General features: G+C 45.1%; 1 protein-coding gene and 1 non-coding gene across 2 annotated transcripts in view; one reads left to right on the forward strand and one right to left on the reverse strand.

Moving 5' to 3' along the window:
- Positions 1-26,026, reverse strand: part of LOC126482070 (gametogenetin-like) — a 406,404-nt gene that overhangs the window by 368,299 nt on the left and 12,079 nt on the right. The window lies entirely within an intron of this gene.
- On the forward strand, positions 23,811-23,883 carry Trnat-agu (transfer RNA threonine (anticodon AGU)). The gene has a single exon. It is a non-coding gene; the product is annotated as a tRNA-Thr (tRNA).

The raw sequence follows: 26,026 nt of genomic DNA on the forward strand, positions 1-26,026 counted from the left end.
AACTTCTTTTCTGCAACTGGTTGCTGATTATTTCGATATATGGAATCCAGTACATCCCTCTTTATGGGGAAACGTTATCAGAAGCGAAATTAGCGTCTTGGATACCTCAAGAAAGCATGATAGGACTCATACTGTTAAATAAACACAAAACACACAAATAAAATGATGCAGGTGAATTAAAGTACGTAAAGTCGTTCGATAACTGCAACGACGTGCAGGGAGATTAACTACACCTGAGTGTCCACAAACTAGCAGACTACCATGATGTAAATAAGTACACTGGCAATAACGGTGAAGCACCCAGAAGGGGAGGAAGAAACGAAATGAAACTTAACAGGTTACAATTGAGCCGTGGCTACGGCTTCTTATCGATTCTTCTCTGTCTCCCGTAGTCGTATGTGTCTACAGCGCCACATTCCCCTCTGTGTATCGATTCTCCTTGTGAAGCAACATCTCTGACCGTGCATCGAGGAGGCGGCGGAAGGCGGAGCGAACCCGTACGGCGAGGGCAGGAGAACAGCGAGGTACGGTGGACCAGGACGACCAGCGACCCGGACAACCAGTGACAGCTGTATTTGTCGGGTGCTTCTTTTGGTCACGGCCTTACCGTTTCTCGCCAGTGTCATTTTTCGGAGAGACGGCGTCCTGTTGTATGAATTCCATTCGTCTTTATGTCCGTTGGTGTGTGATTCAGCCGATTCAGTGCTGTGTGCGATACTTAATGCTGCTGTGGCAATATTTAACTTGCCTTCGCCTTCTGCGACTTTTACGCAAAGTGGTCGTCCTACGAGAGCTTCTGGCTTTGCCTGCTCTTGGTGACTTCCTGAAGGGCTGGATTTAATGTGATTACTGATTGAGCCTCTTTCATTTATTTATTGGTATTTTTTATTAACTGTGTGTTTGTGCCTTCCAGTGCCTCTTTAAGGTTATTTATTGCATGTGTAATTTGGTCTCTTAAGTCTAGTTTCAGTGGACGAAGACAGTTATTTAACTAATGTTACTTATCCTTTTATTGTATTGGTGATTACTTTGAAGGTTGCCCTGCTTTATTTAAATGTTGGTGGCCACCCCTCTTTTTTAATAAGTGTGTTGTTCATTGAAGTTTAGTTGGTATAACTGAGTCTGAGTTTTCTTATGGATGGCTACATGAAATTCTGATTGAACTGAAATTATTTAGCCATAAGTACATCTCAGACCCTGTCCTGCGCTAATAGGCAGCATACCGTGCTTGATACACGTGGCTCTCGGGGACCACAGCACAGCTACGACACTTGACGATGGACTTATAACAGTCCGAAACTGCTCGTGTGGAAATAAAGTAATTTACAACTGAAGCGGTATTTGCAACCTCTGCTATAATCCTCAGTTGCGGATGTTCTTCCAACAGGATTGTTTGTTAATAATTGTATGTTCTGCTGCTAGTTATTTTAGCAGCTGCCTTTTTATTTTTTTATTTGTATGCAAATTGTGTTTAGATTTCCTTGCTTTAAGTGTTGCGTAAGCAGCTAATGGGCGTGGGAATCTGTTTAATTCCAGTTTCGTAGAAGTAAGCTCGTTCCTTCCTGCCTTATTGTAAGATACGCCAACAAATGGCTAGGCGGCCTGACAGTTATCAACTACATTTGCTGCTGAGACTCTGATTATAGTTGTGACTGACAGTTGATTAAAGCTTGACGTTGCGTGTAATTCTCATGTTCTCTTTTCTTGAATAGAGATCTTTGTTCCGCTAGCCGCGAGGGATTAGCTGAGCGGTCTGAGGCGCTGCAGTCATGGACTGTGCGGCTGGTACCGGCGGAGGTTCGAGTCCTCCCTTGGGCATGGGTGTGTGTGTCTGTCCTTAGGATAATTTAGGTTAAGTAGTGCGTAAGCTTAGGGACTGATGACCTTAGCAGTTAAGTCTAATAACATTTCACACACATTTTTTTTGTTCCGCGAGTTAAAGATAAGATGCTATTTTTAGTATCTTCTTGTAAAACTAAACTCCGCCCCAACAGGCCATGAAGACCGAAGGGTACCGACCAACCACCGTGTCATCCCCAGCCTACAGACGTCGCTGGATGCGATTTGGAAGGGCCTGTGGTCAGCACAGTGCTATCCCGGCCGTACGTCAGTTTACGAGACCGGAGCCGCTGCTTCTCAATCAAGTAGCTCCTCAGTTTCCCTCACAAGGGCTGAGTGTACCCCGCTTACCGACAGCGCTCGGCAAACCCGGACAGTGAGCCAACCAAGTGTTAGCCAAGCCCAGCAGCACTTAACTTCCGTGATCTGACGGGAACTGGTGTTACCACGGCGGCAAGACCGTTGTTCTTGCAAGGGTTTCATTTATAATTGGTAAACCACTCCTTTGGCCCTCACGTATTTAATGTCTTTTGTTGACAGCACTAACTTGCCTTAGCTTGTGGCCGACTTCTCTACGCCTCACAGGCACCAGGACCTGTTGATGTCACGCGCCGCCTTGTTATTTGTTAAATTGTGTCGTGGCGCGATAGATTGGGCTAAGCACAGTAATTCAGGCCGTCTGTTGGAACGAGCAACTTAAGTTCCCTTGTGTATTTTACGCCTTACATTCTTATTCAAAACTGTACTCTTTCCCACGCGAGATCTTGCTTATTAGAGTTTTAGATTTAAGTAACTGTTCTGTATCAGCTTTCTCTCTACCATTGGCTATTCATACATTATTTGAAGGTGTTCCTTTTTACTGGCTTTAGCCTGAGCTGCCAATGTACTGTTCCCACCTTGTATACTCTAAAGACACCATAGTGTTATTTATTTCAAAATCTTTTTATTAAAAAAAGGGGGCGGGAACTGTTTTAACAATATATTCACTTCTTTTCTTGGTAAAGGATTGTTAATGTTACTACGAAATAACGTGTTACCTTTTATGAAATTTTTGGTTGTATTATGAATTGTAGCAGTTTCTGGGATTAGTAACATAGCTTGTTCGAGTGCAGATTGAGTGAGGGAAGAGGCCCTGAGGCTACATTTTTACCATTTTCTTAATGTGAAATGCTACTGTTCTTTATTGTCTGTATATATCTGTTATACATTTTTGACATATTTGCCCCTAGGATGTTGTTTGTTAAAAGAGTGTCTAATTGTTACTGTGTTTAATATTATTTGTTGTTATTTGAATAAATGTAATCAAACAACAAATGACATTACAACTCTGGGTCGTCCCATCACGCTTCCTTCCATCCTGCTTAAAGGGGTCATCAACAATATCGAGTCAGACTTATAAAGGACATTACAGTGTTTACCAGGAAGACGTTGCATCCTCTTGGCCTGGAAGCACATTGTTCCGTTGGGATGGGTGTAATAAAGGCGCAGTATCCCCTCCTAAGGCAAGCTGGTACTTGATATCCTTGATATACTGGAATGGAGTTGATGTCCGAGCTGATCCCACACAAATTCTATTGGGAACAGATATGGAGATCTAGCTGGCCAGAGGAGTACCTAACCACCAAGCATACCGTTCGTCGAGACACGTGCCATGCGTGGACAAGCATTGTCCTGTTGAAAATGCACCACAATACTGTCGCATGAGAAGTAACACATGAGGACGCAGGGTGTGCGCGACGTACCATTGCGTCGTCAGAGTTCCCTCAGTCCCTACCAGTTATGACCTGAAGTCATAACTGATGCCTCCACACTGCAAGTCGCCAGCAGTAACATTGTTGTGCTTCTCTTAAAATGGGACCTCTACCCAGGTTGCGACCACACTCGTCGACAATGGTCACCCTTGGTAATGCAATCCAATTAGACCGGCTGCTGTGAGTCTTCGACCAATGGTGCTGGACGACACAATATATTCAGGGAGGTCATTACTAGTTCCCCGATTGTAAGAGCAGATGTGATGGTCAGACATGGTTAGCTGGATGCTTGACAACCATCTTGCTTGCCCTCACATTCCCATGCGTTCCAATATCGACCCACTGTCACACCCGAATGCCCCAAAAATCTGCATATTGCACGATTCAACCATATGGCCAACCGGAATCTCTTTCAAACTATTTCAGGTGCTGATAACGCTGTCTCACGTGAGTACTCCGCATCTCCGTGTCCTTCACACTAGTCACCCAATTTTTAGCGCTGTCCACGCCCCTTATGTGCCGTACGGATTACAACACTAAACACGAACAACACTAACAGTCTATAATGGCTTTTCTACCTGTCTTAGAGTGTATTTAGGAAATCAAGTAAGTTATCAACATAATAGAAATATAGGCAACAAGGTTCATCAGTTTCAATTTATAATGAACGGTGTTACAGAGGAAACAAAAACAGTTTTATAAAACTACGGCTGGAACGTCTGTGCTGTATGGAAGAGAAACACAAAAAGGGGTGGAGTAAAATACAGGCAGCTGAAATGAGGTTTCTAAGAGGAGTGAAAGGTTGTACCCGCCAACAAAGAATTAGGAATGAAGATATTAGAAAAGAACTGAATGTTGAAGTGGTAACATGACAGAGAAATACAGAAACAGTTTCAAGGAGCATGTGAGCAGAATGGGGAAGAAAGACTGTTGAGACACAGCAAGAGAGCCAAAATGAGAATGACTCAACAATGGTCTTTGAAGAAAGAGCAGACAAGTAGCCCAAGACGATGATAAAACGAGCCGGCCGGAGTGGCCGCGCGGGTCTAGGCGCTACAGTCTGGAGCCGAGCGACCACTCCGGTCGCAGATTCGAATCCTGCCTCGGGCATGGATGTGTGTGATGTCCTTAGGTTAGTTAGGTTTAATTAGTTCTAATTTCTAGGCGACTGATGACCTCAGAAGTTAAGTCGCATAGTGCTCAGAGCCATTTGAACCATTTTTTGATGATAAAACGATGGTAACAGATCGCGAAATCGTAAATGTAACGACGCTGAGAACAAAAGCGTAGGAAGAGTACAGCCTTTGGCGGAGCGATTGCTGCTCCAGTGGAGGCTGTCGAACGCTGCGAAAAGAAGCGCCATAAAGTCGGCACAGTAGTGATGCGGACAGGTAAGAGGCAGGCAGGAAGGTGTGGTGCGGTGTGGTGTGGTGTGGTGTTGCCAGGCGGACTGGTGGCCGCGGGGCTGGGCGGCGGGCAGACCAGTTCCCCAGTCCAGCCCAGCCCAAGGACGGCCATCTAAGCCTCGCCTCGCCTCGCCTCGCCTTGCCTTCCAGCAACAACGCTCCTCTCCAGCCAGACAGCACGATGTTCTCCGACACTGCCCGTGTGGCGCTCAGAACGTGACTAACTGAAGGTATTGCGAATCTTTTGTGCCCTCTCCCAGTAGCCTTAAGGGGAACTCACAAGTTCAATAACATTATGAAGCGGTCAAGGTCTGAGAGCACCTATTTACGTGTTGCCAGTACCAGAAATACTGACGCGCGCTACTAATAACGCAAAAATCACTTAAGAAAGACAAGTCTTCCAGTCCAGATGGTGTACCAATCAGGTACTTTTCAGAGTATGCAGACACAATAGCGCCTTTCTTAGCAATCATATACAACCAGTCACTTGTTGAAAGGTCTGTTCCTAAAGACTGGAAAGTGGCACAAAAATTGGTTCAAAGGGCTCTGAGCACTATGGGACTTAACTTCTAAGGTCATCAGTCCCCTAGAACTTAGACCTACTTAAAACTAACTAACCTAAGGACATCACACACATCCATGCCCGAGGCAAGATTCGAACCTGCGACCGTAGCGGTCACGCGGTTCCAGACTGAAGCGCCTAGAACCGCACGGCCACACCGGCCGGTAGCATATACTGTACTCGAACAACATTATGAATCACATTGAAGAAAATGACTTATACATACATAACCAACACGGATGCAGAACATATCTGTGCAACACAGCTAGCTCTTTATTCCCATGAAGTAATGAGTGCTGTTGACAAGGGATCTCAGATCTATTCTATATTCCTAGATTTCCAGAAGGCTTTTGATACCGTTCCTCACAAGCCACTGTTAATAAAATTGCGTGTATATGGAGTATCGTCTCAGTTGTGTGACTGGATTCGTGATTCCCTCTCAGAGAGGTCACAGTTCGTAGTGGTAGACTGGTAAATCATCGAGTAGAACAGAAGTGAAATCTGGCGTTCCGCAAGGTAGTGTCAAAGGCCCTCTGCTGTTCCTGATTTACATAAATGATCAAGGTGATAATCTGAGCAGCCCTCTTAGATTGTTTGCAGATGACGCTGTAATTTACCGTCTAGTAAAATCATCATATGATCGAGTTCAACTACAAAATTACCTAGAGAGAATTTCTGTATGGTGTGAAAAGTGGCAATTGGCACTAAACAAAGAAAAGTGCGAGGTCAACCACTTGGGTACTAAAAGAAATCGGATAAATTTTGTGTAGACGATAAATCGCACAAATCTAAGCGCTTCAATTCGACTAAACAACTAGGAATTACAAGTACGAGCAACTTAAATTGTAAATACCACATAGATAATATTGTGGGGAAGGCGAAACAAATACTGGGCTTTGTTGGCAGAAGATGCGACAAACTCACTAGAGAGACAGCCTACATTACACTTGGCCGTCCTCTACTGGAATATTGCTGCGCGGTGTGGGATCCTTACCACGTAATATTGACGGATGATATCGAAAAAGTGCAAAGAAGGGCACCTCGTTTCCTGTTATCGCGCGATAGGGGTGAGAGTGGTACTGATATGATACGCAAGTTGGGGAGGCACTCACTGAAACAAAGGCGGTCTTCTTTGCGGCGAGATCTATTTACGAAATTTCAATCACCAACTTTCTCTTCTGAATGCGAAAATATTTTGTTGACACCCACCTACGCAGTGAGAAATGATCATCGTAACAAAATAATAGAAATAAGAGCTCGAACGTAAAGATTTAGGTGTTCCTTTTTCCCACGCGCAATTCAAGAGTGGAATGGTAGAGCAGTAGTATGAAAATGGCTCGATGAACCCTCTGCCAGACACTTAAGTGTGAATTGCAGAGTAACAATGTAGACGTAGATGTAGGTGGAATGTAAATACAGTATGTTATCAAAACTACCTGAACGACCCTATATAATAGGGAACTGACCAATAAATTTCGCGAGAGGAGGACTCTCCTCCCAATTCAGCACAGAAAGAGACGGGCAGTACTGTGTTGGTAGTAGAGAATCTGTAACCGCTGAATGAGTTGGTCAGGAGTCACTTCGAAAACGGACTGATCAATGGATACTATCAGGGACATTTCAACACTTCAAAGCTGGACAAAGCTTGTGATGCGGTTGTGAAGCGGCGACGCCAAGGAAAATCCACAGCTAAACCAACACCACGCAGAACTCATGTACCTACGGCCAGAGAGCGTCGAGCATTGTGCAAGGGTGGTTGTAAAAAATCGTATGAAACCAGCGGATGAAATCACCCGTGAATTCCAAAGTTCTACCAGCAGCCTAGCTAGCACAATGACTGAGCGTAGTGAGTTAGAAAGAATGGGGGGTACAATAGTCGAGCAACTCCTCTCAAGTCACACATTTCTGTTGACAGGGTTGGGCGACGCTTGAGGCGTAGTAAAGAGTGACACCACGGGACTTCAGTGAATGGAAATGAGTGATTTGCAGTGATAAATCACGCTACGACCCTGCAGCAGTCCCATGGAAGCGTTTGGATTTGGCGAATGCCGGGAGTACGTCACCTGGCACCACGCGTATTGCTAACAGTGAAGTACAAGGTGTTACGGTGTGGCTTTGTTTTTCGTCGTTAGCTTGTGATCCCCGTACTGCGCTTAAGGACACGCGAAATGCGTCAGGATGTAAACACATTTTGCATAGAGGAACAGTTCAGAGACGATTCTTGTTTGTATCAGCATGACAACGCACCCTATCGTTGAGCAATATATGTAAGGCAATGGTTTGTGGACAACACAATTTCTGAAATGGAGTGGCCCGCCTAGGGTCCGGAACTGGATGTAATGGAACTCCTATGGGATGAGTGTTAGAACGTCGAGTTCACTTCACAGTGGAACATGGTGAGTTATTATCGATATCAGAAATAGACAAGCGCTATTGATGACCTCGAAATCAATAATGTCAATAAATACTGATCGTGTGAGGTTGAGTATACAGACGGTTTGACAATTTTCACCATTGAGACGTTGTCAGGATTTCATGAATCAGCCACACGTTGTTAGTATACTCTGCTTATGTTTTCAATTCGTTTTTGTTCCTTTCACCAAATATTCGCGGTCCTACTTTTAAATGAACAAAGAAATGATGGTTGAATCTATTGAGTGCTATAGAAAAAAAACAATCCCTGTGAAATCAATTTTCAAAGGAATATGTGGATAAAAAGTAAAAGAAAAAAAATCTCGTACGAAGAATTGCTGAACATACAAAGAAAACAGTTTTATGGGTCTTTGTAGGGCGAACATTGTATTACCTGAGTATCTCCTTGCAGGGCAGATATAATTGCTTCGTAGGTTTTCATTACAATTTTGGTGTCTGTCTTTGCTGATCTCACAGCACTAAACTTCAAGCATTCAAACGACCTGCCTATTACCAGAAATTTCAAAGACGACTGCGAATTCTCATTAAAGTATTTTGGTTCTCTATTTTATGTCGTATCAACATTAATAAATTGTCGTACGATGCAGGACCCATCCGAGAATAGTGTATGACGTCTTTCAGGTTCATACTTCTGGTTACATCCAGTAAATTAATATGCTGCAAGGCGCTCCTTTTTTCAGTTGCTCAGGTCCATTTCTCTGCTTCGTTTTTTTCCAGCTATAGCTAACGGACCGAAATGAAAAGCAGCACTTGGCCCCATTCCACTACTTGCTGAGAGCAGACTTTGGACTCAACGCTGGGCAATGGTATTTAGTAGGGTGATCAGAAACTTTGTATCACGACCTGTTCTCTCCTTCTTTGCCTTCTCCTCTATTTCGTTCCTCTAATCTAGATGTGAAGGGGTTGTGACTGTGTATGTTTGCGCGCGCGCGCGCGCGCGCGCGCGCGCGCGCGCGCGCGCGCGTGTGTGTGTGTGTGTGTGTGTGTGTGTGTGTGTGTGTGTGTGTGTACTGCCCCATCTTCGTTTCCCACAGAAAATACTAGTGATGAATACGAGGTCTGATCAAAAAATTCCGGAACTTTCACCACAAAGTTTTTCTACGCTTATCTTTTACTTATTGTGCATGGTCTATTTCGAAATACTCTCCTCCACTATTGATACACCACTCCCTACTCCGTTTCCACTTCCGGAAGCAGTCTTGGTACGCCTTTTGCTGGATCGCGCGAAACGCCGTCTGCGAATTTTCTTTTATCTACATTACATCTACATACATTCTCCACAATCCACCATACGGTCTGTCGTTGGATATCTTCGCCATTTCACCGGTGTTTTCTACTTAGAAAATAAAAATAGTACGAAGGATGTGGCAGCACAGTGATTTCGTTTTTTGGGCAATAGGAAGGCACCAACAGGGATGAATGTGCTGGTGTGTTATCATTATGCAAGAGCCATGAATTGTCTCGGCACATTTCAGGCGGTTTTCTTCTCACACTTTCTCGCAGGCGTCGCGACACGTCCCAACAGTACCATCGATTAACAGTTTGTCCCTTGCCATGAAGATACGATGGACTAATCCTTCGAAGTCAAAGAAAACTATCGGCATCGCTCTGACATTTTGACCTGACCCGACGAGCTTTCTGTGGTCTTAGAGAACCTTTCCCGACCCATTGGTCTCAACATCATACCTGTAGACCCACCTCTCATCACCAGTTATGGTTATCTTAAGGAACATTTTATTCCAAAAGCTCTTCCCAGATTGCGAGGCGAAGAGCTTTCCGGGCTTGACTCATGAGCTGTGGGACGAACTTGGCGGTAACACGATGCATTCCAAGATACTGTGTCAGAATTTCATAACATGATCCAACCGAAATGTTCTGCAACCTTTCGGACAGTCAGTCTTTGGCTGGCACATAGAGTTTCGTTGACGTTCCTGACATGAGCCTCGTCGGTAGACGTCGAAGGGCGTCCTGAACGAGGGTCATATCTACCTTCCGTCCGACCATTTTTAAACAGTGTGAACCATTCGTAACACCAGGCACTGCTTAAACACTCATCACCGTGGGCTTCCTGAATCATTCTGTGTGTCTATGTAAAGGTTTCTTGAGTTCCACGCAAAATTTAATGCAGACGCGTTGGTCCTCTAACTGTTCCATTTGGAAATTCGCAATCTATGGGACTCAACGTTCTACTCAATACGGCACTGAACAGACATACAACAGTGAAACTTCCGGCAGTTATACATTAAACAAAGGCGTGTGCAGGTTTGCTGACCGCATTTCGCTCCAACACACAATTGGCGCGAAATTGCGAATGTTTCGGAATTTTTTGAACAGATCTCGTCTTTTCTTTCGTGAATTATTTATCGTCCGAAACGACTACTCGCGTAGATTAAGTCATACATATCCCCCCATAAAATTATTCTTAGAGTATTAATAACAGAGTGAATCACCAAATCCGCCTCCATAGGCGTGGTTGCCAACGTATGCTTCGGCGGTGGCACTCGGCTCTGAGGCAGTCGGTTCTAATTCCCTTGGTGAAATAAAATTTTACCTTGAGTAACTGACCAGAAAGAGAGGCAGTGTAGTAAAATTCCTGACCACCAGACCTCGGGCCACTGTCCTGGATTACATTCCTTGCCTCTCCGCAGTGAGTCGATGAACGCACGCGTGTGACACTGTTGATGGTAATCTGTTCGCCTGAGCTCGGCAGCTGCCTTGTGCTACTCAAGAGTAGTTGGCTATATGCCGGCACCGGGGTTTTGCCTTCTCTCATCGTTATGTAACGAAGACCTGAACTACTCAGCATCTAATTGCGTTGCACGTGACAGCAGTTACGCTGTTCCTCTTTTGCTCAAACAAGTATCGAGGCAACAACAAACCTCGTTCGTACTGTGCCAGACTTTACCTAAGCTGCACTCCGTGCTGAAAATTCTGTAGTGTGTGGCGCACAGAAAGAGAGAGAAAGGCATACAGTGAAGGAACACGGGCTGGGTGGCGCAACGCACTTGGCGGGACTCGAAGCCACGGTCTGCCGCTTAGATCCGCTCACTCTGCCAGCAGCGCAGTCGCCTTTCACAGTATAACGCTCACGGAGAGGGACGGGCTTTCGCTAGGCGCAAGCTAGTTCTAGGTACTGCGGAAAAAATTATCGAATACATGCTGGCTTGGCTGTGGGACAATTTAGATACCACAGATAAAGGGGGGGGGGGGGAGGTATCGCCTTATGCTCGTACATTAAAAACGTGGACAGACTGGATGAAACTATATAATGAGATAGCCAGCCGGCTAGCCGCGCGGTCTAATGCGCTGCTTCCCGAGCGGGAAGGAGTGCCGGTCTCCAGCACGAATCCGCCGGCGGATTAGTTGGGTTATTTGAGGAAGGAGACCATATAGTGACGTCATCGGTCTCATCGGATTAGGGAAGGACGGGGAAGGAAGTCGGCCGTGCCCTTTGAAAAGAACCTTCCTGGCATTTGCCTGGAGCGATTTAGGGAAATCACGGAAAACCTAAATCAGGATGGCCAGACGCTGGATTGAACCGTCGTCCTCCCGAATGCAAGTCCAGTGTCGGCGGATTAGTGTCCGGTGAGCCGGCTAGCCAGTGGATGGTTTTTAGGCTGTTTTCCATCTGCCTAGGTGAATGAAAGGGAAGCAGTGGTTGGGAAGGGAGTAAGACAGGGTTGTAGCCTCTCCCCGATGTTGTTCAATCTGTATATTGAGCAAGCAGTAAAGGAAACAAAAGAAAAATTCGGAGTAGGTATTAAAATTCATGGAGAAGAAATAAAAACTTTGAGGTTCGCCGATGACATTGTAATTCTGTCAGAGACAGCAAAGGACTTGGAAGAGCAGTTGAATGGAATGGACAGTGTCTTGAAAGGAGGATATAAGATGAACATCAACAAAAGCAAAACAAGGATAATGGAATGTAGTCTAATTAAGTCTGGTGATGCTGAGGGAATTAGATTAGGAAATGAGGCACTTAAAGTAGTAAAGGAGTTTTGCTATTTGGGGAGCAAAATAACTGATGATGGTCGAAGTAGAGAGGATATAAAATGTAGGCTGGCAATGGCAAGGAAAGCGTTTCTGAAGAAGAGAAATTTGTTAACATCCAGTATTGATTTAAATGTCAGGAAGTCGTTTCTGAAAGTATTTGTATGGAGTGTAGCCATGTATGGAAGTGAAACATGGACGATAAATAGTTTGGACAAGAAGAGAATAGAAGCTTTTGAAATGTGGTGCTACAGAAGAATGCTGAAGATTAGATGGGTAGATCACATAACTAATGAGGAAGTATTGAATAGGATTGGGGAGAAGAGAAGTTTGTGGCACAATTTGACCAGAAGAAGGGATCGGTTGGTAGGACATGTTCTCAGGCATCAGGGGATCACCAATTTAGTATTGGAGTGCAGCGTGGAGGGTAAAAATCGTAGAGGGAGACCAAGAGATGAATACACTAAGCAGATTCAGAAGGATGTAGGTTGCAGTAGGTACTGGGAGATGAAAAAGCTTGCACAGGATAGAGTAGCATGGAGAGCTGCATCAAACCAGTCTCAGGACTGAAGACCACAACAACAACAACATAGGTGAATGCGGGTTGGTTTCCCTTATTCCGCCTCAGTTACACTATGTCGGCAATTGCTGCGTAAATACTGTCTCCACTTACGCCTACACCATATTTACTCTACCGCGCAAACATTTGGGGTACACTCGTCTGGTATGAGACGTTCCCGAAGGGCTGTCCACTGCGGGCCGAACCGCACAATAACCCTGGTTTGTGGGACGGGTGTGGGGTGGGTGGACTGCTGTGGCCTGTTGTGGGGTTGTGAACTAATGAGAGTTACGGCGGGACGAAGACTGTCGTTTCTAGGTCCACGGTTCAATACACAATACAATACACAATATAATGAGATTAAATTCTAAGAGTCTTGTATAACTGGTCCGTAAAGTAGAAGTTACATGGATTTCGTAGCATGTGCCTCACTAAACGAGCGTTCTTTCACTATCAAATAAACGGCAATGCGTCAATGAAACCCAGCTCACGGAAACAATTGAGTCACATTCAGCAGTCGATGTAAAATACAAGAATAAAAGAAACAGACATCAGAAGACACATGTGTGAGTCTTCTACCCCTTCATATTTTTAAAAAAGATGTCCTTTTCCAACTGTGATAATGACATTACGAATAATCTCAATGGTTTAGAATCAGACAATGAACAATCATTCTGGTGGAATAAATTAAATATTGAATAATAACAAAAAGGGAGAAAGAAAATATTTTTTCGCTTAGCCTTTGGAGAGCCAGCCATGTCAAAACTCTTCCATCTGTTGAGCAACCATTTATGACAGGCGAAATATTCTCAGACTACAAGAAGTATAGAATAATCCCAATTTCAAAGAAAGCAGGTGCTGACAGGTGTGAAAATCACCGAACTATCAGTTTAATAAGACACAGCTGCGAAACGCTAATACTAAATGTTGGTAGAAGAATGGGAAAGCTGGTAGAAGCTGATCTCGGGGAAGATCCGGAGAAATGTAGAAACACGCGAGGCAACAGCGATTCTACGACTTCACATAGAAGATAAGTTAAGGAAAGGCTAACTTACGCTTATAGCATTTGTAGACTTAGAGCAATTTTTCGGCAATGTTGACTGGAACACTCTCTTTCAAATTCTAAGGCCGGCAGCGGTAAAATACAGGAAACGAAAAGCTATTTACAATTTGTACAGAAAACAGGTGGCTCCAAAGGGAAGCAGTAGTTGAAAAGGGAGTGAGACGGGGTTGTAGCCTATCCCCGATGTTATTCAATCTGTATACTGAGCAAGCAGTAAAGGAAATAAAAGAAAAATTTGGATTAGGAATTAAGGTCCAGAGAGAAGAAATAGAAACTCTGAGGTTTGCCTAGGACATTGTCATTCTGTCAGTGACAGCAAAGGACTTGGAAGAGCAGCTGAACGGAATGGACAATGCCTTGAGATACTGAAAAAAAGAAGAACATCAACAAAAGCAAAAGGAGGACAATGGAATGTAGTCTAATTAAATCAGGTGATTACGAGGAAATTAGATTAGTAAATGAGACACTTAAAGTAGTAAACGAGCTTTGCTATTTGCGAAGCAAAATAACTGATGATGGTCGAAGTACAGAAAATTTAGACTGGCTATGGCAAGAAAAGCGTTTCTGAAGAAGGGAAATTTGTTAACATCGAGTGTCAGGAAGTCCTTTCTGAAAGTGTTTGTATATAGTCACATATGGATGTGAAACATGGACGATAACCATTTGAAACAAGAAGAGAATAGAAGCTTTTGAAATGCGATGCTACAGAAGAATGCTGAAGATTACATGAATACATCACGTAACCAATGAAGACATATTGAATAGAATTGGGGACAAGAGAAATTTGTGACATAACCAAAAGAAGGGATCGGTTGGTAGGACATATTCAGAGGCATCAAGGGATCACCAGTTTAGTTCTGGAGGGAAGCGTGTGGGTAAAAATCGTACAGGGCGACCAAGGGATGAATACCGTAAGCAGATTCAGAGGGAGGTAGGTTGCAGTAGTTTCTCGGAGATAAAGAGGCTTGCACAGCCTCAAACCAGTCTGCATCAAACCAGTCTTCAGAGTGAAGACCACAAAACAACAACAGGGTCCCAGATCCACTCAGCCTGCTGTCAGATGAGTAAGGGGGTCCACTCCCAGGGATGAATGGTGGCCGGGCCGATAGGCTCTCCATCCTCCCCCTCCTAGTGACATGGTGGAGAAAGGCTGCACTCTATCTGCAGTCAGGCCAAGAGCCAGGGGCTTGCGCCACAGATGTTTACATTTTCCATTTTTTACATTTTCACCTTACAGAAGGTGCAGTGAAACTAAATGAGCACTTCAGGGAGGGGCGATTTCAACATTTTCTTTTAGGATGAAGGCGCCGTTAGGCGAACGCACAGTCATTTCGCGCACGCAGTGTAGCAGCGGTGACGGTCGCTTTACGACTGACGGCCACCGTCCGCGAAATTCAAGGACGCCCCTTTCGAGAGGTCCTTCCGCGTAGCCTCTGGAACGCCGCCCAATGCAAATGCCACACGCACAAGCCGTGCAGTGTAATTTACATTCAAAGGGAAGAAACCGGCTGCAGCGAGGTTAGTTTCGCTTATTCCTGAAAAGATGCATCCAATCTGCCTAGATTTGTACGTAAAGGCCCAGCACGTACAAATGTTCATCCTCTAAACCAATGAACTTCCTGTACTATCGCAGATTTGCTGCTACAAAAAAATAAACTTGAGTGGTCTAAAAAAGCTTTTCTTTACTTTTTACCATTAGCAACATCCACATTGGCAAGTGTTATGCATATTACAACTGACATATTAAGGATGTAAATGTATGTCACCTTGAACGCGATACAGTAGCAGCAGCCTGACACAGGAGAACAGACAACAGACGCTTTCAACTTGGCATAGTTAAGAATTTAGAATCGGTATTGGTCTGCAATAGGAGCAAAAAATGGAACTCAACAAATACTACATGATAAAGCAAGAGCCACAGCTATCCACATGTATTAGTTGTACGTAACAGCATGCCCCATTGTTACCAGTTACAATATTTACCACTGTAGCTACTCTCTGGAAGTAATCTTGCCGTGTGCAGGGGTAGCCGGAAACGCTGCGCCAGTAATGTGCAATCGTGATCGTTACAGAATCAACAGATTCTCCGGCTAAGACAGTCCGTTCGACTTCGGACCATAGGTCTTCCGTCAGTACTTCGTACGATACTGCACCCCACGAGGAAGGCTAACAGTCTTCACTGCCAACCGTCAGTGGGAACTGAGGATGTACTCAGAACCGAAGCGATAGGCGTCGTTGTTGCCTGCATCCTGCACCCTTCATTACCTCCTCCATATTTGGGTACGAATGGTTCAAATGGCTCTGAGCACTATGGGACTCAACTGCTGAGGTCATTAGTCCCCTAGAACTTAGAACTAGTTAAGCCTAACTAACCGAAGGACATCACAAACATCCATGCCCGAGGCAGGATTCGAACCTGCGACCGTAGCGGTCTTGCGGTTCCAGACTGCAGCGCCTTTAACCGCACGGCCACTTCGGCCGGCTTATTTGGGTACGGTTCCCCCTCCAAACATATCGAAACATCAGTCTCCTTGATGTTCGAATTGGTCGTAAAAATCGAGCAGGAAGATGGTGTTAATCTTCGAAAGTTCGACCATTTGATGCTGTTTGCACAACGAGAGTTTATACAAGTATTATGCCGAAGATCCTCCATGCCATACCGAGACATTATTCTTTCCAGTCATGGATTCTGCTTCCGGAAGAGGCTTCATAACGCGTCCAATAATAGACCACTTCATAATCAGGACACCTCTCGTGTGTCCGCACGGGCCCTACTGAAGGAGCAGTAACTTGTCCAGTCGTAGGATGAATGGGCGAGGTGAGACGGCTAGTCCCCACATTCACCATCACCCACGAATGACGCGAACGCGATATAGAGTCCTTCACCATGAGGTGAGCGCGGTTCCCCTACGTCGGGTAGGCTGGAAGGTGCCTTGCCAGCAGTGCTCACGACCGAACCAAGCGACACTTGATGCGCCGCTTCCGACGCAGCAATTTCCCCGCCGCCACTACACCCCGAGGCAACAGCCTGCAGACGACTGCAGAGGCCAATGGGATATTTGGGAACTTTTCGGCTGCACCACTGATCTACATACGTTATTCTGTTGGGACACTTTATTGGGCCACTACATTCGTTGTAGTTTGATGCGCGGAGGGGGGGGGGGGGAGGGGGTTAATTCTTCTACTTTGATATTTCACGTTTGCCGTTTTTTCCCAACTCGGTTAAGAGAAATTTCGAAATAGTTCCTTTGAAAAGCAAACGGCTTAGTTTATCCCCCTCCCTTTCTATACCGAGCTTCAGTACCGCATACACAATGAAGCGCCAAAGAAACTGGTATAGGCATGAGTGTATTCAAATACAGAGATATGTAAACAGGCAGAACACGTCGCTGCTGTAGGCCTTTATATAACAACAAGTGTCTGGCGAAGTTGTTAGATCGGTTACTACTGCTGCAGTGGCAGGTCAACAAGATTTAAGTGAGTTTGAACGTGGTGTTATAGTCGGCGCATGAGCGATGGGACAGCATCTCTTACGTAGCGATGAAGTGGAGATTTTTCCGCACGACAATTTCGTGAGTGTATTGTGAATATCAGGAAACTGGTAAAACATCAAATCCCCAAAATCGCTGCAAGAACGGGACGAACAACGACTGAGAACAATTGTTCAGCGTGACAGAAGTGCAACCCTTCCGCAAATTGCTGAAGATTTCAGTGCTGGGCCATCAACAAATGTCAGCGTTCGAACCACTCAACGAAACGTGGGCTTTCGGAGCCGAAGGCCCGCTCATGTACCCTTGACGATTGCACGACACAAAGCTTTACGCCTAGCCTGGGTCCGTCAACACCGCCATTGTACTGTTCATGATTGGAAAAATGTTGCCTTGTCGGACGAGTATGTTTCAAATTGTATCGAGCAGATGGACATGTACGGGTATGGATTCAACCTCATGAATCTATGGACCTCGCATGTTAGCAGGGGACTGTTCAAGCTGGTGGAGGCTCTGTAAAGGTGTGGAGCGTGCGCAATTGGAGTGATATGGGACCCCTGATACGTCTAGATACGACTCTGACAGGTGACACGTACGTAAGCATCCTGTCTGATAACCAGCGTCCATTCATATCCATTGTCCATTCCGACAGACTTGAGCAATTTCAGTAGGACAGTGCGACACCACATACGGCCAGAATGAATACAGAGTGGCTCCAGGAACACTTTTCTAGGTTTAAACACTTTCGCTGGCCACCAGCCACCCTAGACATGAACGTTATTGAGCATAACTGGGATGCCCTACAACGTGCAGTTCAGAGGAGATCTCCACCCTCTGGTATTCTTACGGATTTATGGACAGCCCTGCAGGATTATTGGTGTGAATTCCCTCCTGTACTACTTCAGACGTTAGTCGAGTCCATGGCACGGTGTGTTGCGGCACTTTTACGTCTACGCGGAGGCCCTCCACGATATTAGGCAGGTGTACCAGAGTCTTGGGTTCTTCAGTGTATTATCCAAATGCCGTTCATTCGATCGCCCAAACCTTCATATAATTAATGCAGTGGATGAAACAGTTTTTCATTGGCAGCAAACAAGGAGTTCCCGTTCTTCATGAATAATGACATAACCAAAAGCCTAATGAAGTATACCGATCAGTCAGCGAAATATAACAACAAGCACAAAAACAAATACACTCCTGGAAATTGAAATAAGAACACCGTGAATTCATTGTCCCAGGAAGGGGAAACTTTATTGACACATTCCTGGGGTCAGATACATCACATGATCACACTGACAGAACCACAGCCACATAGACACAGGCAACAGAGCATGCACAATGTCGGCACTAGTACAGTGTATATCCACCTTTCGCAGCAATGCAGGCTGCTATTCTCCCATGGAGACGATCGTAGAGATGCTGGATGTAGTCCTGTGGAACGGCTTGCCATGCCATTTCCACCTGGCGCCTCAGTTGGACCAGCGTTCGTGCTGGACGTGCAGACCGCGTGAGACGACGCTTCATCCAGTCCCAAACATGCTCAATGGGGGACAGATCCGGAGATCTTGCTGGCCAGGGTAGTTGACTTACACCTTCTAGAGCACGTTGGGTGGCACGGGATACATGCGGACGTGCATTGTCCTGTTGGAACAGCAAGTTCCCTTGCCGGTCTAGGAATGGTAGAACGATGGGTTCGATGACGGTTTGGATGTACCGTGCACTATTCAGTGTTCCCTCGACGATCACCAGTGGTGTACGGCCAGTGTAGGAGATCGCTCCCCACACCATGATGCCGGGTGTTGGCCCTGTGTGCCTCGGTCGTATGCAGTCCTGATTGTGGCGCTCACCTGCACGGCGCCAAACACGCATACGACCATCATTGGCACCAAGGCAGAAGCGACTCTCATCGCTGAAGACGACACGTCTCCATTCGTCCTTCCATTCACGCCTGTCGCGACACCACTGGAGGCGGGCTGCACGATGTTGGGGCGTGGGCGGAAGACGGCCTAACGGTGTGCGGGACCGTAGCCCAGCTTCATGGAGACGGTTGCAAATGGTCCTCGCCGATACCCCAGGAGCACCAGTGTCCCTAATTTGCTGGGAAGTGGCGGTGCGGTCCCCTACGGCACTGCGTAGGATCCTACGGTCTTGGCGTGCATCCGTGCGTCGCTGCGGTCCGGTCCCAGGTCGACGGGCACGTGCACCTTCCGCCGACCACTGGCGACAACATCGATGTACTGTGGAGACCTCACGCCCCACGTGTTGAGCAATTCGGCGGTACGTCCACCCGGCCTCCCGCATGCCCATTATACGCCCTTGCTCAAAGTCCGTCAACTGCACATACGGTTCACGTCCACGCTGTCGCGGCATGCTACCAGTGTTAAAGACTGCGATGGAGCTCCGTATGCCACGGCAAACTGGCTGACACTGACGGCGGCGGTGCACAAATGCTGCGCAGCTAGCGCCATTCGACGGCCAACACCGCGGTTCCTGGTGTGTCCGCTGTGCCGTGCGTGTGATCATTGCTTGTACAGCCCTCTCGCAGTGTCCGGAGCAAGTATGGTGGGTCTGACACACCGGTGTCAATGTGTTCTTTTTTCCATTTCCAGGAGTGTATAATCGCGTTGTTATAGAGATCAAAATCTCAACCTGTACATATGCAGAACGCACAGAATTACTGTTTTTGTACATGAAGACCGTATAAAATATTTTGTTTTGGGCAGCAAGGAGTGGATGACTGGTATTTGGATGAAGCCCTTACGTAAGGCGCACACACACACACACACACACACAAACACACACACACACACACACACACACACAGTAGCGCCTTTGCCGACCTGGCGTGTTACGAAATTGCGGTGAGCCGACCGGGACAGCGGCGATGTTCTGATACGGCGCCCGCAAACAAATTGCTTTCACTGGCCGCCTTTCCTGCACCTCCTGTATCACGTTTCTGGTCCAGCCAACACAATGGGGTAGCGTGTGGAGCTGGAACACCGGGCGTCCATTCACGGGGAAATGAGACCGACATCTAGTGATATGATCTTTCCCGGCTCGATATAGTTTTCAAGAGGTGCTGTCCTGTACTAGTGATGAAAACATTGTTGCGTGCGGGTCTGATATGCAGTTGTAGTTTGCAAATGACGCGGATGGCCGCAGAGTGCTTCAGCACGACACCAACCATGTATATTGTGTCCGGGGACTGTATTTCACACCATAGACGCTGAAGTGCTACTAGTCGCAGTAAACGATGTAACGCAGAAAAGTCACTAACAAATTTGTTCAGTCAACCATTATGTCCACGTATTAACAACACTGTGACACCACTACAGCCATAAGCACGATGGTCCAAACCATTACGGCCACTTGTTTAATACCGTGTGTTCCATCTTCGGAACGCAGTACAAAACAGCGATTTTGGGTGGCATGGATTCCGCAAGACGTTGGTAGATTTTCGGAGGTATGTGGCACCAGATGTGTAGATGCAGGTCAAGCAGCTGCCGGTGGGTTCGAGCGAAGATGACGCCCAATAGCACCTCACATGTAAAACCACAAAGTTCTGTGTAAAATTGTTTTAAGAAATTCTGCAACCAGCCACTTTTTTACGTATTTTTATTTTTGCTAATACGCAGTTCGGGATTTCATCCATCTTCAGTTGGCGTAATACATATCTGAATACTCTCTAATTTCATCGTTAGAACATATCAACTTCGTGCTGCAGCTGGCCTGTGCAAAATAACAATTTCCTTTAGCTTCTACATTTCAAGAGTTGTATATTTGCTATATATTTCTGGTTAGGTGGACTTATTTTCTACTCTGCTTGTCATGATTCCATTTTCGCATTTATAGACGTGGCACAAACACTTTTCCATTTGTATCTCACGCAAAAACAGCACAGCATCCGCCATGTTGTCGATTGGCATCTGTGTTTACATTGTAAAAATATATCTATGGTCGAAGTTATACCTTACTTACAGGTTCTCAATGTATTATCTTTAGTTCAAGCTTCGTTATGGCTAAAAAGAAATTGTTTAGCCTGAATGTGCTGAGTACTCTGGTTATTAAATAAGTGCAGTACTGATTGTTTGATTCGATTACGTGGAACGTTAAAAAAATGATGTACTCGTAGTACGTTTTATGTAAAAAAATTAATATCACATCTTTTAGTCACAGCTGGAGATACATTTACAAATAATAAAAACACACTTACATGGTGATGGTTGTTTTGTTCCACAAAAGTTCTATTCCGCAGAATCTTCATCTCAGTTTCAATTGCGGAATTCCATGTTTCATTCTGATAAGTCGTGGAAAACAGAAATGCTTGAAATAGTTATCAAACGTAGCATAATGTTGGAGGTTTCAAAGCACAATATAGAGAGTGTTGCTTCAGGTTTTGCCGAAGGACTGTCTATAGAAATAGTTCTCGGGAGAGACGTCGGATGTCGTAAAATTCTCCGTCTTGCGTAAGAATCATTTCTGCAACGATATGGCACATTTGCGGCATTTAAAGCAGGTGCCCAAACTGACATGCTACAGTCGAAGGCTAACGAAGTCCAGGAAACAGTCGGCTGTCTCCCCGGTTATAGGTCTCTCGTAGCAGCCCCTGAATGTCATTTGGGCAGCAATTACCAGCGAAATGAGTTGAGCAGCCTAATGGCAGGCCTCAACGTCTCGGCCACTAGCATTATCCGTTTCGCAAACATTTCTTTCAAGTTCGGTGCATATGAGGGTAAAAAATTACGTGGCCTACAGAAAAACGTGAGCAAATAATATGGAGGTTGAAACTATACAGCATAATTACCATAACTAGCGTAATGTAAAAACTTGAAATGAAGGGAGAAGAATAATCCATCTGTCCATTAGCTTTCCATTGCCTACAGTTACAAGGTTACTGTGACCTTAGCTGTGGCAGTGTGTATCAAGAGAATAGAATTACGGCCCTGAGATGGCATACCATCGGGACTCAAGGAAGTTAAAGCAACATCTTGTCCATTAGCGAAGTTCAGTGACGAATCAGTCTACAATTATTTTGAACCATTGATAAGTGTCTTCCCTTGACAGATTTTATTACATAATTCTTGTTTTAAGAGATGATCAATTTTTTAACAGTTGTTTCGTATTTCGAGGACAAAGAGTTAAAACCGATCGTTTATTTATGATGAAGGTGATCACGAACTTATTCCGGCTGTTATGAGTCACCTTCCGATACGTATCGATTGGTTACGGTGTAACAAGCATATTGGGATATTTAAAGCTGGTGCAGCTAAACGCGAGGAAGAAAGCGAAATGATATTCAGTAATGACGTATCTATTCACGGCGACGAACGTGATTCGGTCGTGATCACATCCTGAATCATTGCGCACATGCTACTGTGGTAAATAATTTCTCGTTAAAATGAAATCATTTGTTTGTAAAATATAATCTTCCACGTACTGAAGTGTCACTCTTATTGGCATTAGTGGTCTATGTGCCATAAATTAAAATTTATATTTTCACTATATTGAAGTAATACGAATATATGGCTAATACCGAACAAAAACTGTTGGGTTATATCTGACAGTAAATTTCTAGGCCGAACCAATGGAACTTCGCTACCTGAGTACACTGGTAAACACAACAAGAAAAAAAGTTGCACTTATGGCAGATTCACTCACACAATATAATTGATAGTAGTAAAGGAATGCCTATGAATATAGCTAAAGGATTCAGCCATACTAAGAAAAATGTAGAAAAGAAAGAAATGTGTAGTTAATAAATGGGGGACCTGACAATAGCAGCATGCGGCAGAAACACATAGTTTTTCTTGAATGAGATTTTCACTCTGCAGCGGAGTATGCGCTAATACGAAACTTACTGGCACATTAAAACTGTGTGCCGGACCGAGACTCGAACTCGGGACCCTTGCATTTCACGGGCAAGTGCTACCAACTTTTTTTTGCACTTTCTTTTTTTTCTTTTTTAAATCTCATTTTGTTCGCTTTTCGCTTTTGTTCGTTGCACCTGCTCGGGGCGGACGTTGTACGACATCCGTTTAAGTTCGTTGTTGATCGATTAACTCAGTTTTTTTTTATTACAGAGGGCAGCGAACCCTCTGACCGTACACGCTGAGCTACCGTGCCGGCACCAACTGAGCTACCCAAGCACGACTCTCGCCCCGTCCTCATAGCTTTACTTCTGCCAGTATCTCGTCTCCGACCTTCCGAACTTTACAGAAGCTCTCCTGCGAACCTGGTAGAGAACAAAGGTAAAGGTCCCGAGTTCGAGTCTCGGTCCGGCACACAGTTTTAATCTGCCAGAAAGTTTCATAGTTTTTGTTTCTTGCTATTAAACGTGACTGAAGGAGCAAAGTATGTCGTTTAAAAAGTGGTAAGACAGTTGCTGATTACATGCACTTGCTACAGAATGTGGTTACGAGTTTTGGCTGTTGCTTCACTACCTATCCACCAGTCTATTTTGAGCCAATAGTGTCCAAGTGTTACTCATTGAATTAATTGTGTGAACGCGAGGTGTCTGTTCTTTCGGACATGTCGCCTAGCTGGGCAATGGATCCCCTTCTTCAGTACGGATGCACAAATACGTCCGACCTCCTGTGGGAATCTCAGAGTAGCGAACATGGAGGAAATGGAAAGAGACTGCAGATAGGTGGGGCTCGGTGGGCGTGTGAATCGACCATGGGGCGTGCCGAAATATTCCTCGCAATTGCGGTAACGCTGTGTCCCGGATGGCGCAGTGGTTAACGCTCCTGCCTAGTAAGCTGGAGATCGCGAGTTCGAATCCCGGTCCGGGACACATTTTCAATAGTCGCCGCTGGTTCCGCGTAATGTCCCAATGCAGCTGACAGCACTGATCCCCTCCCTCCCCTTTCCTTTCTTCCCCTCTCCACCTTCAATTTACATTTAATATATCGCAGCTGCGGATTCTGTGTGGTGTTTATCGTTTCGGACGTATACGAAAGAATAGACACCACGCCTTCATATAACTAGGCGTAATGGTCACGTAGGAAACAGGTGGGTGTCTTCGTAAAGCAGCCAAAAGTGAGGCGCCGATTACGGCAGAGCACCGCACAGACCGTGGAGTGCCATAGGCCACGGCCGAACTCTGCTCGCCCGCGCCCCTTCATCATCTTGTCTCCGTCCTCGATCTCTTGCTCCTCCTCCTCCTCGCCCCAAGAAGAATGCGGATACAGGTACAACACAATGCGAGCGGGAGAGCCGGCTGTAATGAAAGACGATCGGGCGAGTGCGACAGCCTCGCAGCTACTGTCCGCAGAACTCCTATAGCGTCTCAGGGTGTCTCTACACGGGCCATATTTTGCAGCGCGTTGCAGTTACATTGCTGCCGTCAGCGTTACTGAAACAAACAGACTCACTGATAAAATACCTAAGAATTCGTCGGAAATATATCCATCATTTTTACTTTGAGCAAGTTCGTGTTGTCCACGTGGGCTAGAGAATATATCAAGTCAAATAGCACACTGAAACTAGTCAGCCACTGGAAGCCTTCTCTGGAGGCGTTGTGGAGGTCTTCAATTCCTCGTCCTTTGAAACTGTAAATTACACAATTTAAAATATGGTCCACGGTTTTAAGTTCACAGCTCTCACAGAAAGGATGATTTGCTAGATCCCAATTCGTCATTAAGCTTTGACAGCGATCCGTTCCATTCCTCATTCTGTTTAATCTTGTCGAGAGTCTTTTTGAAAGGTCATGACCACAAACTTGTCTGGTCACGTCAGCAATAAGGGATCTATTTTGTGTGGTGCTTCACCGCCAGTGTTCCCCTCAACCCTTTTTTACTCAAAATCTAATCTTTTGATGGTTTTCCAGAGTTTGAAAAACAGACATAATGTCTGCAGGGATACCGCAATCACTTTTTATATACTGTTACTGATAATCCATCTTGATTGCAAAAATGTTTATTCATATGATCGGTTTCGGTTCCTCTAGAACCATCTTCAGATCTGAAATGACAATGATACTAATTTAGTATTTCATAAATGCAAGCCTATTTCGTCCTACCCGATCAACATCAAATGTACCAGAACGTACCTGCAATTTCGGTTACAGGAGTAAACCGTCCACACACAGCAACCTTCACATGCTGCGTCACATTAAATTGGTTGACAGGATGCACGTCATTTATATTAATTAAAAACTCTTACCGACAGGTGGCGTCTGGTACATTTGTTACATTACATATGCACATACTGTATTAAGTAGGTTTTTCTAATTTACTTTTATCTCTAAAAATATTTAGTTAAGATCTATCGTTGTCAAGGTTAAAATCTGTACTTGTCAAAATTAAAATCGCAACCAAAACCACAACCACCATCATCATCAGGATATGTCCGGAATCGAATCCCTGTGGGACCACGAATATTTTCAGTGTGCCTTTACTCCAGGCTTCACCCGTCAGCGATGTGAGGAGTCGCCAGGAACGACAGTTGGCTCGGATTCCATGTTAAACTGTAGGTCTCCGTTCCCCAGTTCTGTAACGCAGGTAGATTATGGTCACGAAGTGGCGTCCAATTGGAAGACTTGCACCCAGCCACTGAGCAACACGAAATTATCAATCATTAATGTTTCCAGTTACAGTCCAAGTGGCATATGCTACAATCATAGTCAATACGGTTCGTTCACTACTCATTTAGCCGTAAATTCTGCGTTATCTTCCATACATTCTTTTGCTTTGCTGACGTTGTCTGACACAATAGTGAAAACCACTGCCCCAATATAGTGGAGAATAGTAACATGAAAAACAAAGGAAGGAATCTGTCGACATTGTAGCTGCAGCTTATTTTAGAAGACGACTTTTAGTACTAATGTACTAATATTTGGAGCCCTATTTTTAGTTGAACCTACTGTGCTTTTCACAATACAGAACTTAATTTTTCTGATTTTTTCAATCAAATTAAAGTTATGAATTCTTACTGT

The sequence above is a fragment of the Schistocerca serialis genome, chromosome 5, assembly GCF_023864345.2.
Source record: "Schistocerca serialis cubense isolate TAMUIC-IGC-003099 chromosome 5, iqSchSeri2.2, whole genome shotgun sequence".
NCBI classification, from domain to species: Eukaryota; Metazoa; Arthropoda; class Insecta; order Orthoptera; family Acrididae; genus Schistocerca; species Schistocerca serialis.